Source organism: Cornus florida, unplaced genomic scaffold (assembly GCF_030987335.1).
Source record: "Cornus florida cultivar Cherokee Brave unplaced genomic scaffold, ASM3098733v1 CherokeeBrave_3.0.0_Hap2_Chr08, whole genome shotgun sequence".
Taxonomy (NCBI): Eukaryota; Viridiplantae; Streptophyta; class Magnoliopsida; order Cornales; family Cornaceae; genus Cornus; species Cornus florida.
The window spans coordinates 70,314,849-70,333,596 of NW_026775578.1; the positions used below are offsets into that span (position 1 = coordinate 70,314,849).

At 39.9% G+C, this 18,748-nt stretch overlaps 1 pseudogene; it reads left to right on the plus strand.

The window, feature by feature from the left end:
- The first annotated feature begins 17,065 nt into the window (after window positions 1-17,065).
- Window positions 17,066-18,278, plus strand: LOC132270451 (uncharacterized; annotated as a pseudogene).
- The last annotated feature ends 470 nt before the right edge of the window (window positions 18,279-18,748 follow it).

Here is an 18,748-nt window from a genome sequence, read left to right on the forward strand (position 1 = left end):
TCATTGCTAGGGACTAACAATATTTAAGTTTGGGGATGTGATGAGCGCTGAAAAGTGCGCATTTAAACCCCTTAAGTTTAGGTATTCTAGAACATTTATCTATCTTATTTTCCCATCTTACACTAATTTCATGTTATTGCCCTTTTCAGGCACTTATCCCAAAAATAAGTTAATTCAACCAAATAAGAGCTTAAAAGAAGCAATCTCAAACTGAATGAAAGAAATGAGCAAAGTGGAAGCAAAGTGTGGAAAAACAGCAAGTTCGATCGATCGATCAGAGCAAAATCAATCTGGCCTCATCAAGATGGATCTAAACAATTGTCCTTATCCAAAAGATCTCACCATCTTCGATCGATCCGACCTTTTTCAGATCGATCGAAATTATTCGATCTTATCCACACCTACCACCCCACCTACCACTCTTGTCTCTTTCCCAAAATATCTCAAAATATCTCAGAGATTTGTCTTTATTCAAAAAGGCACCGCCAAGGATAATCAATCTTTGCAGCATTCGATGGATCTCACCTCAGTTCAATCGATCTCAACATTGTTCGATCGATCTAACCTCCTCAAGTCTGAAATAAAACAAATTCCAGCTCATTAAAAGTTGGCTCATGGTGCAATCATTGCAAGGACCCTAGTGCACGAATCCAGGCCATTGGGTGTGACACTTGAGCCTCCTTTATAAGGATTTAAGCCATTTTTACATATATCTTCATATTCATCATAACTTACACATCTCATACCTTGGAGAGGAGGCTAGAGACTAGAGAACTTTTACACATCTTTGGGAGTTCTTCTATTCTTTTAGGGTTTCCATCAAGAAAGAGGTCATTCCTACCATGGAGATAGCCCTTGAGGGTTGGATGACTACTTCAATGAGTGGCTAGACATCTACTTGGGGCTAGAGTAGCCCCTAAGTTTGCTTCCTAAACTTATTACTTTGTATATTTTTGGGGATTTACTTGTAACAAATGTTTTGATCTTAGATTTATATATATATATATATTGTGGTTTCTACTTGATGTGTATGGATTAATGCTTTCAATTGATTATCTATTTCTAACCATATGTCTATGTATGCTAGAATGGATGATTCATATGCTTTTCTCTAGATTTAGTGGAGTTTATGCATGTCTATGTGTATGGATTAAGTTAATCTAGTGATGATCAAAACATAGTGGTTAATTGAACACTCTTGTAATTTATTTGATGGTTCACACTTGTTTCTTGATGGATTGTGCCACACCTTTAGCTTACTTAGTTTAATTTCAATGTCTTTAGTGTAAATGTAGTGTAGTTGCTTTAGATTCATAGATAGGTGGACAATCTATTCTTGTTCCTTGGTGTTCCATACTTATGAATGCAAAGGGTGTATGTTTCTAGATAGTTGTGTGTGCATAAATTGTGGTTTCGTTGAATGGATTTTCGTCTCATTTGATAGGTTGTGCTTTCCATTTAATTAGCTAGACAATCTATACTTATTTGCTATCCATACCTAGTTTCAATTAATGTCACACACACATACAAGTTACAATTCAATTTCCCCATTGATATATAATTGCTAGTGTCTAGTGAAGTCAAGCTTAGTGGTGAGCTTTAGTACCCCAAGTCCTCTCCTCTATATCCTTTTCCCTACATTCTAAATTGTTACCTTTTACTTGCTTTAATTTCAATTGCATTGTAGTTTAATTAACCAAACAACCCACCTTTTGATCACTTGACCTACTAACCCTATATATTGTTTCCATTGCAAACATGCCCACAATCCCTTGGGACGATCCCTACTCACCCTAGCTATATTTTTAGTTAGAGGTAGTAGTGGTTTTTATAAATTTAAAACTTGGCCACATTGCACACTCACACTCTTAATGCATTTGTAATGACCCGGTCTTTTTCCTCCTTTTCCATTTTCGGCGATTTTCTTTTTTTGTCTTTTCTTTATTTCGTCTTTTAGTCGTTTTTCATTTTTCCTTGCATAACCTCACTTGTTATGCTCGGATTTGATTCCGATTTTGCATGCATTCATGATATTTGATTTCCATGACATTGGTATTTTTACTTTTCTTGAAAAGCATGCTAGATTAGTACTTTTCTTATAAAGGGCATGAATGCATACTTTAGTGTAATTATTTATAACTTTTGGGGTTTTAGTGTAATTATGTAAAATAATTATTTTTCGTTTTGGGGACCTTTTTGCAATTTATTTTAGAAGATATTTTGAAAAATGACTATTTTGCAATTTTTGGAAAGTATGACAAGTGTCACACTCTCATGGAGCCATTTGTTGGCATTTAGGTGAAGAGGTTTGGCACCATGATTTCTTGACATTTGGTGGGTGGAGATTCATCCATGTGTTGGCCTTAGATTGGTGCACATGTAACCATTGATTGTTGACAAGTGTGGGTCTAGGATTTAGTCTTGGAAGAGGCATTGCATTAGTGACAAGTGTAGGAACAAGGTTTAGTCTTGCATTGTGTGTGAGAGAGATGTAGTGCAAGAGCACATAGTGAGTGGAGGATTTCTAGCCCTTCCACTCACCATTTTACACTTTACCTTCTTCATTTCATTATCTGTCTTGAACCTTAACAAATCCACCATTGGAGGAAAGCTTAGTTCATAGCTTTTCCCTTCAATTTGGTTCACTTCCTTACACCTTAGAGTAGAAACCTTGGGAAAGAAAAGATTCCTCTCACTCACCTCTTCAATAACCCTAAACTTGTTTTACATTTAGGGCTTGGTTGCTTGGATTATAGAGATTCAATTCTCTATTGAGGTAGGGGTGGTAGTATGTTTATATTCTAAGTGTTTTATAGTCCTTGTGGTTTAATATATATTGTGTACATGCTTTTGATATGATAGTATTGCATATTATAGGAAACCCTCACTTCTTGACTTAGGGTTTATTGATTTAAGCATGTATGATATGTGTAAACCATGTGTAGAAGGATTATATAATTTAGTAGCATGCTAAATTCTAGAAATTTCACATGTGTTAGTGATGTGGGACACTTGTGGAATTATTGATGTTGTATGCAATCCCTATTGATATGAATTGCTATATTTGTTGTTACAATAATTCTATGCCCTTGTGAATTACTAATTGTAATTATTTAGGACCTTATTGCTATGATGTTGATAATTAGTATATAGAGCTTGTTATTGAGGCATGACTTGAATTGATAAATTTGTAGTATTGTATTATGCATAATATCATGATGAGAATTTGTCATTTGGCATGCCATTCTAGATTTGGAACCCTAAGACATGGTTTGTATGGTTTCAAAATACTTGTGCATGGAAGGTGGTTTGTATGCCTTATTATATATATATATATAAGTTTTGAACTTGATATATATTTTGGAATCTCTTAGGATATTGTTACATGTGACATGGCTAAAGTTTGGTTTTAGTGCGGGAGGTATGAGTTTTCCCAAATAGAGATAGTGCGCACTAGGGTGGTCTTCCCAGCGGGTTAATGCCCAGAATAACCGTATTGTTCTTGGTTAAATCCGAGACGTGATGTCCAAGTCTTCCATTACTTGTTTTCGCATCAAATTTCAAATTGACAACTAATACTTAATTGTAGCTTGAAGTTCTTGTTATTGGCGAATTGATGTTGTTAAGAACATTGATATTGATTTGTATTGCTAAAGAATCATTCAAGTTAGCTTAAGATGATCCCTTAGCACACCTTGAACATAGACGTTAAGTGGAATGCTCCATTATATTCGTCTATATTGATCTTGCAATGATATTGAAACATTAGGGTATACGCATATGCTTCTCCTACGAGTAACTTGATTACTCACCCTAATGGTTTGGGTTGTTTTTCAGGTAAAAAGACTATGTTCATGGATGCTCATCATCCTTAGAAGCTTTGTTGAAGCACTTTTGTATATTAACATGCAAGTGTTTAGTATGCTTAACTTTTGAAGTTATAATTTTGTATTCCATGTATGTATGGTACTTTTGAAGATTATGTAACCTCTTTGATGTGTAAAGATGCTTAATTAATCACACTTGACATTAGAAGCATGTATGTATTGAGGCCAAGGGCCAAACATGTCTATTTTTGTACTTAGACACTTTTTGTATCAAATATTAGCTTTAAATGTCTTTTAATCAAAATCTGAGGTTTGAGAGGTCAAAATCTAGTAAATGAAGTGTATGAGGCCATGGGCTATTGTTTTATGTTCATTTATTCATATCAAAGTTGTTGACATGTTCACATTCTCAAAACTCATGAAAAAATCAGTTTTACATACTTATTGTGAACCAAAACATCATGGGATTCAAAGTTGAGGTTAAACCATAACACCTTGGACTTATAGCAGCCTTTTTAGCAGCTTTTTGTGGTGTTTTGGTCGACCAAAACTCCATTTCGGTCGACCGATTGCAAATGGAATTGCCAATGCACAGTAAAATCACATTCCAGTAGCCAAATGCACTGTTCATGAGTCATTTCGGTCGACCAAACCTTTATTTCGGTCTACCAAAGCAACACGAACCTTTTCTTCATGATTTTAGGTCTTAGCACTTCCATTTCGGTCGTCCGAAAGTCCATTTCAGTCTACCGAAATAGCTTGATCCCGAGCCTAGTCTCTGTGGAGTTCCAACACTGATCATCTGACTTCAACGGGTTATATCTTCTTCGTTTCAAATCCAAATGGGGTGATTCTTAAGCCTAAAATTAAGGATTTTGAGTAAAATTTCCAATGGTACCAATCCCATTCTCAAATTCCAAACACAGTGGGAGTTATGTATGTTTTAGTGAAGTAGTGTCAATTTTCACTTCAACCGGGACGGGGCATTTTGTGGGATTCTTAGCCAAAGTCCATGGAACCTCTTGGACTATTTCAAAATGATTAGATTAGGTTTTATTAACCTTGTTTGACTTGTTTAGAGTTAATTTTCTCCTTTTAATAGTGAATTGAACTTTTTGCCCCTTGGATAGCAACTTTTGTTCTTTTTGACCTTTGTTTCCGTTTTTGTCCTCTTTAAGTTCTGTGACCTCATGAAGGGTCACATTTGTGTCTTAGGAGTGACTCCTATCTCTAGAGACCTTGGTTTACCTTTAGCTTCCGAAATTCGGATTCATCATCGGATCACTTTCGGTTCATCACTGACGCACTGGGTTGAAAAACTTGGGCCGTCACAGCATTTTTAAACGTTGGTGCCCCCTCTAACACCACCCTCCCACTTTGGAGTGAACTTTGGCGCAGACAAGTTTTGTATCACATGCATCGCGGACTTTAACACCAGATCGCCTTCTTGAAATGCTCGAGGCCGAACAGTGGCATTGTAGGCCCGAGCCACCCTTTTCTGGTAAACCACCATCTTGCTCTTTGCTTGCTCCCTCTACTCCTAGAGCCCCTCGAGCTCCCCAATCCTGGGGTCGAACTACAGCTGACTCTGCTTGGCTAAACTTCCAGACAGAATCGCTATCTCAATTGGGAGCACCGCTTCTGTACTATATACCAGGGAAAAGGGCGTGGTACTTGTGGCTCTTCTTATGGTGGTTCGGCATGCCCAAAGCGCGAGCGGTAATTGCTCGGCCCATTTGCCATGTTACTCCTTTAATGTTCTACTCAGAATTCGGATCAGTGTCTTGTTAGTGGCTTCTGCTTGTCCGTTACCTTTTGGATAATAAGGCGTTGACTTGCGGTGGGCCACCCGATATCCTCGAAAGAGTGCACGAACCCTGCTGTTGATGAAGGGGGTTCCATTTTCTGATACAATGACTCGAGGTATGCTGAAATGGCATATGATATTTTCTTTAATGAAGTTTGCCACTACCTATCCGGTTGCCATTGACAGGGCTATCGCCTCGACCCACTTGGTATAGACTTCTGTTACCACTAGTATCCACTTCATTTTTCTGGACTTGGGCGAGATTGGACCTATGAAATCCATGGCCCAAGTGTGGAATGGCCAAGGAGCGTCCGTGGGGTGCAGCTTCACTACTGGCGCATAGATGGCATGATTATGGACTTGGCATTCTCGGCACTTTCGGGCGTAGTCTTTGCTGTCAGTTTGCATCATGGGCCAATAATAGCCCAGCTGTATAATACGATTGTATAATTTCTTCCACCCTTGGTGTTCATCCTCATGAGCCTGCTTCAGAACTTCGCGGGCTTTAGCCATGCTGACACACCGCTTAGCCTTGCCGTCAAAGCCTTGCCTCATTAACTCACCATTGTAGACGAAGAATCGTCTTGCTTCCCTCCTAAGTAGAGCAGCCTCCTTAGGGTCATGTGGGAGCAATCGCTTTTCAAGATACTCCACATAATTCTGTCTCCAGTCCTCCTCAACATTGGCCACACACTGGGCCTCTTCGAGTAGTTCTCGGCACTCAAGACATGCTTTCTGTATAGCTGCCACGTCTTTTGCCATTGACAGCCAGTAATATCCCTGCCTTTGTATTCTCCGGTACAGGCTCAATGAGTTATCGCCACATGTGTGCCTATGAATTTGGTCCAACACTTGGCCGGCCTCCTATTTTCTAATGTATCTTGCCAGGGTTCCACCAGGTGCCCTGAAGTATAATACCCCTAGATACAACATAAAGTTTCTGAGTATTTGCAAAGGAATTTCACCCGCGCTGCCCTTCAATTGTGACTCGTACAGGCTTCGCCAGTCCTCCTCATCCCTTTGTTCAACAAACTCTTTACTGTGCAAGCAGGACTTCTTTTTCTTCTGGATTCGAATATCTACCGATTCTCCTATAATTTTGGTTTTAGAGGCTAAGGTAGCCAAAGCATCCAGGTGTCGATTGGCCGTCCGAGGCACATGAGTTATACGGAGTTCATTAAAGGAACTACTGAGTTTCTGAATGACTGTTCTGTATGCCGCCAAAGCCAGCTCCTTGATAGCATAGGAACCGTCCAACTGTTTTACCACCAAGTTCGAGTCACCTTAAACATGCAACCGCTTGACCTTAGTTTCCCGTGCTGCCAAAAGGCTTAACACTAGGGATTCATATTATGCCGTATTATTGGAGCATCCGAAGGTGAGCTTATATGACAGATTTTGGCCTTTCCCTTCCTCAAGGGTTAACACCATCCCCGCACCACCTCCTATAAATGTCGAAGACCCGTCAAATGACAAAGTCCATATAATATTTTCATCTACGCAACAGACTGACTCGAATTCATCGTGAGGAAGGTCGTCACACACCAGCTCGAAATTACCAGAAGGAAATTGAGCTACCAGGTCTGTCATAGCTTCGCTTAGAATGGCACGAGGTATGAGCCACTAAATATCAAAATCGGCCAGCATCAAGAGCCACCGTACTACTCGCCCCGAAATGATTGGTCACGGAAACAAGTACCGCAATGGGTCACACTTGGTGAAGAGGTGGATAGTATGAGCCAGAAAATAATGGCGAAATTTCTTAGCTGCAAATGCCAAGGACAAACAGTGGCGCTCTATCAGAAAATAGCGTGCCTCAGCACCTTGTGCAACTTGACTGATGTAATACACCAGACACTCTCAGCCATCCTTTTCCTGGGCGAGGAGCACCCCAATGGAACGTTCCGTCAAGGTAATATAGAGCTTAAGAAGGATCCCTATCTGAGGGGCTATCATGGTGGTCGGCGAAGATAACAACCTGTTGAAACGGTCAAAAGCCTGTTGGTGTTCCTCATTCCATCTAAACTCGGACCTTCCTTTCATCAGAGCGCCAAAGACATGAGTCACCTCAGCGAGCGCTGGTATGAAGCATCGTAAATACAAAACCCGTTTTACTAAACTCTTTAGCTGCTTGAGAGATTGCAGCGAAGGCATCTCTATGATAGCTCGGGCCTTACTTTGCTCAATGTCAATACCCTGTCGATGCACTATGAAACCCAGGAACCAGCCAGCCTCGACCCCGAAGGCACATTTCAGCGGATTCATCCTTAACTTGTACTTTCGACACCTTTCAAAAACGCTTCTCAAATCGGCCAAGTGATTACCCCTAACTCATAATTTCGCGACCAGATCATCCACATAGTCCTCCATTTGCCTATGCAACATGTCGTGAAAAATAGCCGTCATGGCTCATTGGTAAGTGGCCCTTGCGTTCTTCAAGCCAAAGGGCATGACTGTGAAATAGAAATTCCCCATAGGGGTACGGAATGCCATTTTCTCTGCATCACACTAAGCAATTCTGATCTGATTATATCTGTTGTATCCATCCATGAACGAGAACATTTTGTGCCCCAAGGTTGAGTCAACCAAGTTATCAATTATGGGTAGCGGGAAATCATCTTTAGGGCATGCCTTGTTCAAATCCCTGAAATCGACACAAACCCTGATTTTTCCATTCTTTTTCTTTACTGGAACCACATTCGCCAACCATGTAGGGTGTTGAATAGGTTTGATAAAGCTGACTTACAAAAGCCTCTGCACCTCCTCCTTTATTTGCAACTCGAGCTCTAGCTGAAAGCTCATTTGCGCCTGCTTAACTAGGTGTACATCTGGTCGTACGTTGAGATGATGAGCCACTACCTGGGGGTCTAATCCAGGCATTTCTTCCTATATCCAGGCAAAGACATCTTTGAATTCTTTGAGCAGGGCTACTAATGCCGCTTTCTCATTCCCTTCTAATTGCTTACACACATAGACCACCCGGTGGCGGCCATCATTGGCTAGATTGATTTCCTCCAGTTCCTCTTGACTGAGCCAAATTGATTCGGTCGATTCCAATCTGGCTTCCTCCATGAAGTTTGGTAACTCTGCTTGACATGACTCTACTCGGGAGCGCAGTCTTACCAGAGGTCGTGCCCCCCAACACTGTCATAAGCGGTAGGCGATCCTTCCGTCAGACAAACGCACCCTTTTGCAGACAATTGGTCTCTTCTAATTGACAGTCGTTCCTGGTATTTTTTTTTCTTCTCTTGTTGGTCAATCGCTTCCCATTTCAATAAAGGTATAGCTGTCAACGGCTGAGGTTCTTTTGCAACCTCTAGCTCGCTAAAGAATCCAACCTCTACCATATAAGACTCTCTTTTAGTAAATGGTCGATCGGAGCAACGGACCGTTACTTGTTTCCCGTTCCAGAACCCTTTCATGCATTGATGATACGAAGAAGGGACAATCCCAAACTTATGCATCCAACCTTAACCCATGAGTAAGTAAGAAGAGGTATTTGAATCAATGACGTGAAACTTAACTGAACTCTTGAACTTTTCGATGGCCAGCTCGGTCGTCACATGCCCCTCAGTCCTCTAGATATCACTTCTAAACCTAGCAATCTCATTGGGCCTTTGGATAAGTCTCTCGTCCGGGAGTCCGCTACGGCGAAAGATTTCCAAAGGCATGATATTGAGAAACGAACCATTGTCCAAAAATGCCCGCTTGAGCTCAACCCCATTGAGCGAAGCCGTAACATACAATGGCCTGTTGTGTAGGGTATGGACGAATTTGTCTTCTTCGGTAAAGACTATAGCCGATCCAGGTGACCTTTATGGTACAGGGAGTGATGTGATTGACGCAACTTCTTTGACACCTTCCTTCGCTGCTAGCCATAGAAATTTGGCTATTTCCTTCTGAGCAAGAGGAGAAAAATCCATCTTTTGGATAATGTTCCTGACAGGAGCCGTTTCCAACAAGCGGAATGTGTCGAGGTCATCTCCCTTAACCAACGCAACCTGGGCAACATCATCCTTGGCCCCTTCCCTATCGACTACCACACCAGATACCATCATCGCCACACCTCGATCATGCGTAGGGAAAGGCTCCTCCCTCATATCCCTGGGAGGGAGAATGAGCTCGCCATTAGCAATTCGTCTGTGGAAAGTATTTCGCAATGCCTAACAGTCATAGGTGGGGTGACGAGTATGCCGATGATACATGCAATATTTGGGATGGGCCATCTCTTTTGGAGTAAGCTCGTGAGCGACCTCGGGCAGCCTGATGTCTTCATGTTGGATCCATTTCTTAAGGATGGTTTATACTTCTTCTGGTGTGCATGGGAACGGGGGTGAGGCTTCGTCCTGATTCTTTGCTCGAGGAGCGCGGGCTGACCTCGCACTCTTCTTACTGGGATGCTCATCTGCAGCCAAAACTTGGGGCCTACGTCTACCCCGGTACTCTTCTTGCATAGCACCCTGCGCAAAAATAGTGAGATTACTCGCCAAATTCTGAGATGCCTCTATCAAATAAGCAAAAGTGAGGAGTTTTAGATTAATGAGATGGATTCGGTAGGACCCCTGCATGCCCTATATGCAAATCTTAGCTAGCGCCTCTTCTTCATGAGTTTTATAGCATTCCATAGCTCGGTCATGAAATCTATGGATATATGTAAACAAATCCTCCCCAGGACCCTGAGTCTCTTTAGTTAGAGAGAGGGTAGTCACCCTTTCCTCTGCCTAAAAGAACTTCGATTGGAAAATCGTGGCTAGTTGGTTCCAAGTGGTGAGTGACCCAGATTCCAAATTTGCATACCACTTGTAGGCCCTATCCGTAAAAGTATGTGAAAACTCCCTGAGCCGCAAAGTATGATCATTTCCGAAGGGCCCCAAAGCTTCAATGAATCGCACGACATGCTCACGCGGATTCCCTTTTCTCCCGTCAAATTTGCTGAACTTGGGGGTCAGATACCCCAGGGGATAAGGGAGAAGCGTAATGGATTATGCATAAGGTGGCTCGGGAGCTGTTTCCTGCGTTAGCATATTCTTTTCATTCCGCAGCAGCGCTTGTAGATCCGCTATGGTTACGTACGGCGACTGTTGCGCAAAATCTTGTTGATGTCCAAGCTCCTCCGAATTCTTGTTTCTGCGGCATGCCTCCCTTCGACTGGTACTCGGCACACTCAATCTCACGAGTGCCGTAAGAAGGGTGTTGAAAAGAGTTCGGCGAGCCCACGGCGGTGTATCCCACGACTGCCTGCCCTGGCTAGCGACGCGTCTTACCTTGACTAATGACGATGGCGCGTGGTGTGCAGAACTATCTGGGGTGACATGTCAACAGTGGGTTCGTCAGAAAAGTTGCCAAGCAGATCTGTATCTCGCCGAGGTACTCCTCTATCAACAATTTCCATCAATAAGGTCACCACCTCTCTCTGGGTGTCTTCAAGCTGCTCTATTCTGTGTGATAATGTGTTATGAGCCTCGACCAAAGCATCAGGATAGATAATTCTGGTTCAGGGAAAGTATGACCCAGGCATGCTCACGGATCCATCATAGCCCTTACCTAGGGCGAGACTAGTCTGAAAAGGTGGACTGATCTCTCGTATGTTTAACATATGTGAAGCGTTCTCCCCAGCAGAGTCGTCAAAATGTTAAAGGTAGTTCGTAAGTAGGATAAGAAGATCGTTCCATGTAAGCCAAGAATCTTGAGATCAGTATCTAAATGGAGATCCAAGCAACACAAAGGATTTTTTGAGTACGGAGATTAAGAAAAAGAAGGCCGACCTCAGTACTGTATAAGCTCGAGCTTGTCGGTGAATAACTATTAATGTGGTGGTTGTTGTGTCTTACAGGCTGATTAACACCCCTATTTATAGTGTTTACCTCCTCGGTCAATGTCTTTTAGTTTTTCGGGTGAGCCCGCTCTTACCCAAGGGTTTGAGGGTCTCTCCCTCTGACGAATGGGCCTCCATGCTTTGGCCCCCAGTCAAAAGAGGTAAAGGCGCTCCTTAATTAATACGGGTCTCATCAGACGTCTTTCGTAATTAATGCGTTTTTTATCTTTCCTTGCTCGAGCTTGGGTACCGAGTATCCTTTCCCCCTTGTGTTGGCCTCGGGCTGAGGCAATACCTTGGATCTCAGCCACCTATCCACATGTCCTCAGATTCCCGAACTTTAAAGGGAATAGGCTCCCTCCGAGGTCCTGCCTTCATGACCTCGCAGGGCTTTATCCCAGTTTTATCTCAAGGCCTCCTTAACCAAAAAGGGAAGCTAGTAAAGCAGGTTAGACGAGGTCGCTCTTTTAGGGAGCAACCTCGGGCGAGCAGGGAGGGGGAGGAGCCCATCCGACTAGAGCGGGGCACGTCCAAAGTAGAGGAAGGGTAGCGACCCCTTCCTCGGTCAGCGAGTTCAGTTATTGGATAGGTAGCTCGAGGATACCTATTGTGGACACGCCAGGTAAACGCTGGCCAGTTGTGCCTATTTTGCAAAGGTGGCGCCACTTAAACAACTAACGTGACGCGGTCATCAACAGTCTCTAATTTATTGTCAATGTTTTCTTAAAGTAGGTGGAACCAATTTAATTGGATGATATTTTCTTATTTGGTACCAAGAGGGTGATTTGCCTGGTGCAACTAATATCATGATTTGTGTGCCATGCATGGTTTCATTACACCCTAATATAACGGGGTGTGTACGGACTCACTTTATGAACCGAACCGGCCATTTTTTGAGTAACGACCTAGTCATGAACTAGCTAAAGTGTTGGGCATACAAAATTTAAAAACTTCAAAAATGGGCCGCTAAATTAGAAGCCAGCCCAACTAGCCAAATATATCCCAACTAGATTTTAACGGATTACAATCATTGGGTTTTTAAGTAAAGTCATTCACACCGTCCCTTAAAATTTTTGATGTGGGACTTAATGACTTGGAGAAGAGTTAGCCTTCACAATCTTCTTTTACATATGGTCTTGCTCACACCCTCTTTAATTCGATGTGAGAATTCTACAAAGGGTACTATGTAGGATTTGCTTTTCTCTTTCGAATCTCCAGTAACCTACTCAAAATAAAGAAAATGATCTATATAATTGGACTTGTTGTACAAAGTGTATTTTATTTAAATTTTTAATTTTATTTTTGATCTTTTAATTCTATATGAAATTTCATTTTTGTAATAATTGAATTTATTTTGTATTCATTAGTTTTGTAAAAAAGTATAATTACTAAACCTTTTTAATAAAATAAAAACATTAACTCAAAATTCATGAATATGTTATTATTTGTGTTAAATGATGTTACAAAATTCATTAACATTCATCAAAATTAATTAAAAATACATCTTTATCGAATTATGTCGTAAAAAATTACGTAATCACTACTACAATAATTGATATTGTCACGTAACACCCGATACTTGTCCAAATTTATTACACCGTTACTATGATCATGACCACTACCGCAACTGTGAAACCTTGGTGCCATGTTGGACAAATGTGTTCATATTATACAACTCCGCATAACATTAATTGCATATATAGTCACGTGCATATGTATACAGAAGCCATGGATTTGGTTAGGAGAAATTGTATCCCTGTCAATGTTTATTCACTGTGGATTGGTTGGGTTAGAGCGAAACTTATGATGAAAAGTTAAAGTGAAGTAAAAGAAAAGAAAATTAAGTCCCTGAATACATTTGGTTAGGAAGAAAAAAATTCATGAAAGTTATGAAAAAATATTACTTTGTTAGTTTACATAATATGAAATAATAATAATAATAATAATAATAATAATTTTACTTACCATAATTACCCTTATGATTTCAAATACTAAAAATATAAATAAATTTCTGATTAGATTAATCATTATTCAATTATTATTTCAATCACAGCGAGGTGACGATACTCTATGAATTGAATTGTAAGTTGTTGTAATGTAACTAGAAAATACAAGATTGATTGATAATTGTTTAGTCAGATAAATGTGAGTATTTGAACTTGTGATCATGAGCTAGTGGAAAGGATTTGAAAACTTGGACTTAATCACAATACCAAAGCTCACATAACCAAAACTCACCTAAAGTATGTGGAAAGGAAAGCGACTATGGAGAAACAACTTGGGGGGAGAATAAGAAAATGAGATATAAAAAGACAATTTTTGTGAGAAAGTGAAACTTGCTCGTGATTTTTGCGGGGAAATATATTGAAAATTTCATCACAATTGAAAATTCTATTTCTCTCAAAATTTTCACTATCCATTTAATCGAACTCCTCCTTTTCATTTTTCTCCTTTCTGACTACTTTACGCTAACCAAACAAAACTTAATGCCATGTTTGATTGGAGGGAAGGGAAAATAGGGAGAATGCAAAGAGGGAGAAAGCTAAGAGGGATGAAGCAGTCTTCATTGCTTTATAATTTTCTATCACGCCAAAATTGAGGGAAGAGGAAAGAGAAATAAGGAATAATTAATAATTTTATTTTTAACTTTTCCTAAAATTTGGAATAAATATCTAATTTTTATAATTTTAAATGAGGAGGGTATATTGGTAAAAAAGAAATATAAAACCCTCTTTTCCTTCCTTTCATATATCAAAAATATATATATATATGTAACATACATAGATTGCCTCATTCATTTCTTTCCTTCTTCTTTTTATTTATTTTTTCATCCCTCCAATCAAACCAAGTTCATCTCTTTCCTTCTCCCTTCCATTTATTTTTGATAAAGTGCACTAAATCCCCTGAACTATGACCGGATTGCAAGAAACTCCCCTGAAATAAGCAAAACTCCTGAACTATCATTTTGTTGCACACCGTTAATGAGCTGTTAACACAAATAGTAAATTACCTTTTAGCCCTAAAGTTGAACGACGTCGTTTAAAGTTTCAGCTGCTGATGTGGCAAGTACAATCTCAATGTCCAATAGAAAATCAACAGCACATCAACGTCATCAGTTATCACAATTGTTTTATTTGATTTTTTTTCTACGCCAAAGAGTCCCTCACTTTCATCTGTTTCCGTGATGTTGTACAAACCTAGATTGCCTCCATCATGCATACTGATCTCTCTTAGCACTAAGAAATCATTGATCTATGCCGAAACTCAATGCGCTTCAATTTTCTACACATATACCACAAACATGTATGGTGTCTATATATACATATCCATTACGATTTACGACCAACAAACCATCTGCATTGTCCTTTAATTCTCTTGCATTTTATGTGTTCATCAATATTTGCATGCATATTGTATATGTATTGCTTGTGCTTTTCAGATTTATGTATGTCTATGGATCATTGATGATATATTTCCTCTTTAATTGGACCAACATGGTCTTCCATCCCTTCCCAGATCAAACTAAAACCATCAAAATTCAAGCAAGTCTTTCATCTGGGTCTCTCAATTGCTCTAAAATCTTTAATTTTTGTGAGTGTTTCGTATAGCTTTAATTGGTGATCCATACTATTAAAATGGACGATTCAAATGATGCATTGGTGAGTCAACTGGGAGAGAGTATAAGGGACATTTCTAGGCTACCCGAGTGTCGACACACCTTGAAGAAGATATACGGTAATTTGCTTCAGAGGGTGAAGCTATTAACTTACTGAAAACAAAAAGAGTGAAGCTATTGAGCCCTCTGTTTGAGGAATTAAACGACGGCGACGAAAAGCTTGGCAATGATGAAGTTCGAGATGACGGCGATGATGACGTTCAAGGACTCGAATCATTAAGGGTTGTTTTGAATTCAGCTAAAGAGCTTATTTGATCACACCAACCCATCAAAGAAAACCTCGCACGCCCACCAATCTCCAAGTTCTCCGTCGGAGCCGTCGGTCTGGGCTCTGATGGCCGAATCTTTCTCGGCGTCAACCTCGAATTCCTCGCCCCCCCTCCACCACAGAGCCCACGCCGAGCAGTTCCTCGCCACCAAACTCGCCGTCCACGGCGAGCCCCGCCTCCCCTACATAGCCGTCTCCGCCGCCCCTTGCGGCCACCGTAGGTGTAGAGAGAGTGTGTGCGTCTAGAGAGAGAAATTGAGAACCCCAAAATTAAAACCTCTAGTTGTGTCATGAGGGCTAATTTTGTCCTTTAAAATTTTTTGACCCCTCACATGACTTAAGTGCTCTCATTTCTATTAAATTTTTAATGGTGGGTTAATATTTGCAACAAATTGAATAGTTTAGAAAGTTAAGTATCTTTATAATAGTTTAAGGAGATTTTGTGAGAGTGAGAAGAAAGCTCATGGGTGTTAATGCACTTTACCTTTTATTTTTTCATCCCTCGCATAAATATTTTTCCAATGGGTTGCCCAGAAAATATACACAACCATGCATTGCCTGTAACACGTGTATGGTGATCGTAATGACACATCATAAAGTACTGTATTTTAAGCATTCTTGCATGTTGAGGTCGGCAGAAATGTCTTTGCCTCGTCCAATAATGCTTTTTTTGTGATGATGCATTCGTAACATGGTGATATCATGTCGGTGACTCGGTGTTATCAGGGATTATGTCTTATTACGTAAATAAAAATGAGTAGACAGTTCAAACAACAAGTAAAAAAAATTCAACTTATTGACATACCCCACGTTGCTTGTACGATGATTTGAATTAATCTTCAATATCCATTTCTTTTTCTACATGTATATGTACAAAATTGTTTATATATTTAATTGAAATTACTTTGTTTGTTTCAACATAAATTTTCAAGTTTGGCAAATATAAAATTTTTATTTTTTTTTATTTTTATTTTTCAATGTTTGGCAAATATTTATGTGAAATTTGAAATTGGGACATATAAATAACTTTTTGTACAAATTATTTTTGTTAAATTTTAATATTTTACTTAAATTTTTAATAATAAAAAATTAAAAAAAAATTTACAAATTATTTTACAACCAAGCAAACGAGCCTAAACGGTAAACTTTTTTTGTGAGCCAAGCCAGCTGGATTGGATCTATATCTCTGTTAAGCTTTCTCTAGGCAACATATCTTTTTTAACCATGTTTCCATAAATTGATAATCAAATAAATTTTTGTATAGTTTTTATAATTTTAATTTTTTTTAAATAGAAAATTATTCTTACAAAACTGAATACACGCTTGATACTTCACACTAACAGGATTTGGATAGGAAAAGTTTGCTAGAGTGGCAAGTTAACTTCAAAGGAATGTAAATCCGTAATGAACGATTTGTGAAATGTGCATACAAATACTTACTTAATCCACTATCAGGAAAAAAAAAAAAAAAAAAAAAAAAAAAAAAAAAAAAAATATATCTTAATAATATATTTATTTAAAAATTCACAGTTGGGGATGACATCATGACAAAGTCCCTTCAATGTCCATCCTGCCCCATTTGCTCTATAAATTCACAATACACAAAGGCTGAGGCAGAACATAAGTTTGAATCAGAACACAAAGAGAGTATAAAAAAACAACAGAGACAAAGATGTCTTGCTGGTCAGCTGAAAATGCAACTAAAGCCTACCTCAAAACCATGAAAATGGTGAGTACATATGAGAAACACTATTTTTATCTTTAAAACACCTATGAACGCTACTTTTAGTCCTCTTTCAAACATTGAATTACTTAGTCTCTTTTGATCTTGACGCAGGGTGTTAAGAGGGCTGCTGAGCCAGATGCAGCCGAGTTCATTTCAGCACTTGCGGCAGGCAACAACGCGCAACTCATGGTTGTTGTCTGCGCGGGCGCTGCAGCCTCCACCACACTGGCCCTTGTGGCTGCAGCACATCAAACTGGTGGCCTCGTTGTTTGCATTCTTCGAGGGCTAGAAGAGCTGCAATTGTCCAAGAAAACTCTAGGTGACAATGCAAGTTATGTGGAGTTCGTCATAGGTGAAGATTAAGACCTACTTTTCCATGACTATAGGCAAGCAGATTTCGTGGCCATTGATTGCAACCACGAGAATCATGAAGCAATTCTTAGAGCGGTACAAGCAAGTGGAGCCCATAATGGCACCATTGTTTTAGGGTATAATGCATTTTGCAGGGACTCGTGGCGGTGGAGTGGTTCGAATACTCAGTTGCTGCCTATAGGAGAAGGGTTGCTATTGAGCAGAGTAGCTGCAAAGGCCAAGAGTGGCAATTGTGGTGGTGGCTTTGGAAAGAGGGGTCATTGGGTTGTTAAATTAGATAAATTCACAGGTGAAGAGCATGTATTCAGGGTCAGATCTCCACAAGGAAGAGCTAATAAAGCTTGAATCTCTGTTGATGCCCTGTTTGGCTGCTAGGAAAAGGACTTCTGATTTTTGTTCATACCAGTCACTCCCTCAGAGATCCAATGTAAATAGTTATATTTATGTAAAAGCCTTCTGATTTTTGTTTACATTTTCTTAAGGACTTGATTACTTTTCCTATATCATTATCTGTGGCAGATGCCTCAATAGTCAAGTGGATTAGTGCGGAGTGCTCTCTGCATCTACTAAAGCCTAAACCGAGGAGTTCAGCCCTAGTTCTAGGCTAGGAAATGGCATGTGTACAGAAAATAAAGCTCTAAATCCAGTTGCTTGCTGTCAAAACTGTTGAGAAGCAGATGTTGCTGCAGTTAGCTGTTGCTTGTGGGAGCTAGCAATTGTCAATAGACCGAGGCAGGTGCCTCTCATCGCAGGGAAGCAGCAAGCCAGCATTACTTCTAGGGCATAGTTCTAGCCTTCTAGGTGTTGCACTGCTGTTAGTTAGCATCTCACAATTTCATCTAGTGTAGAGGGCCAGTACAGTAATGTGAATGTTCCAAAGACATTTGTGACTCTGTAGTGCGTAGGATAACATTGTACTTAGCACTGTTATTTTCTCTCCCTCGAATAGAGTTTGCCATCAGAAACACCTTCAGGATAGAAAAAATGGCTGCAGGCTGCAGCAATATGGTAGTACTTTCTCTTTGGAAGATCTAAAAACTATAACAAATCAGTTGAATTATGGCCAAATGAAATTTGAAGTCAAAATCTTCTGGTATATGGTAAAAAGTTTATATGGGAAAGATTTGACAAGAATCTAGGGTTTGTGAATCCAAAAACAGGAATGACGAGTGAAGCACAAAATCATCTTTGGGGATGCCCCAAGACAAGATGAAAATTCAAGTGCTACTAAACTCTTTATTCTGGAATAACATGTCA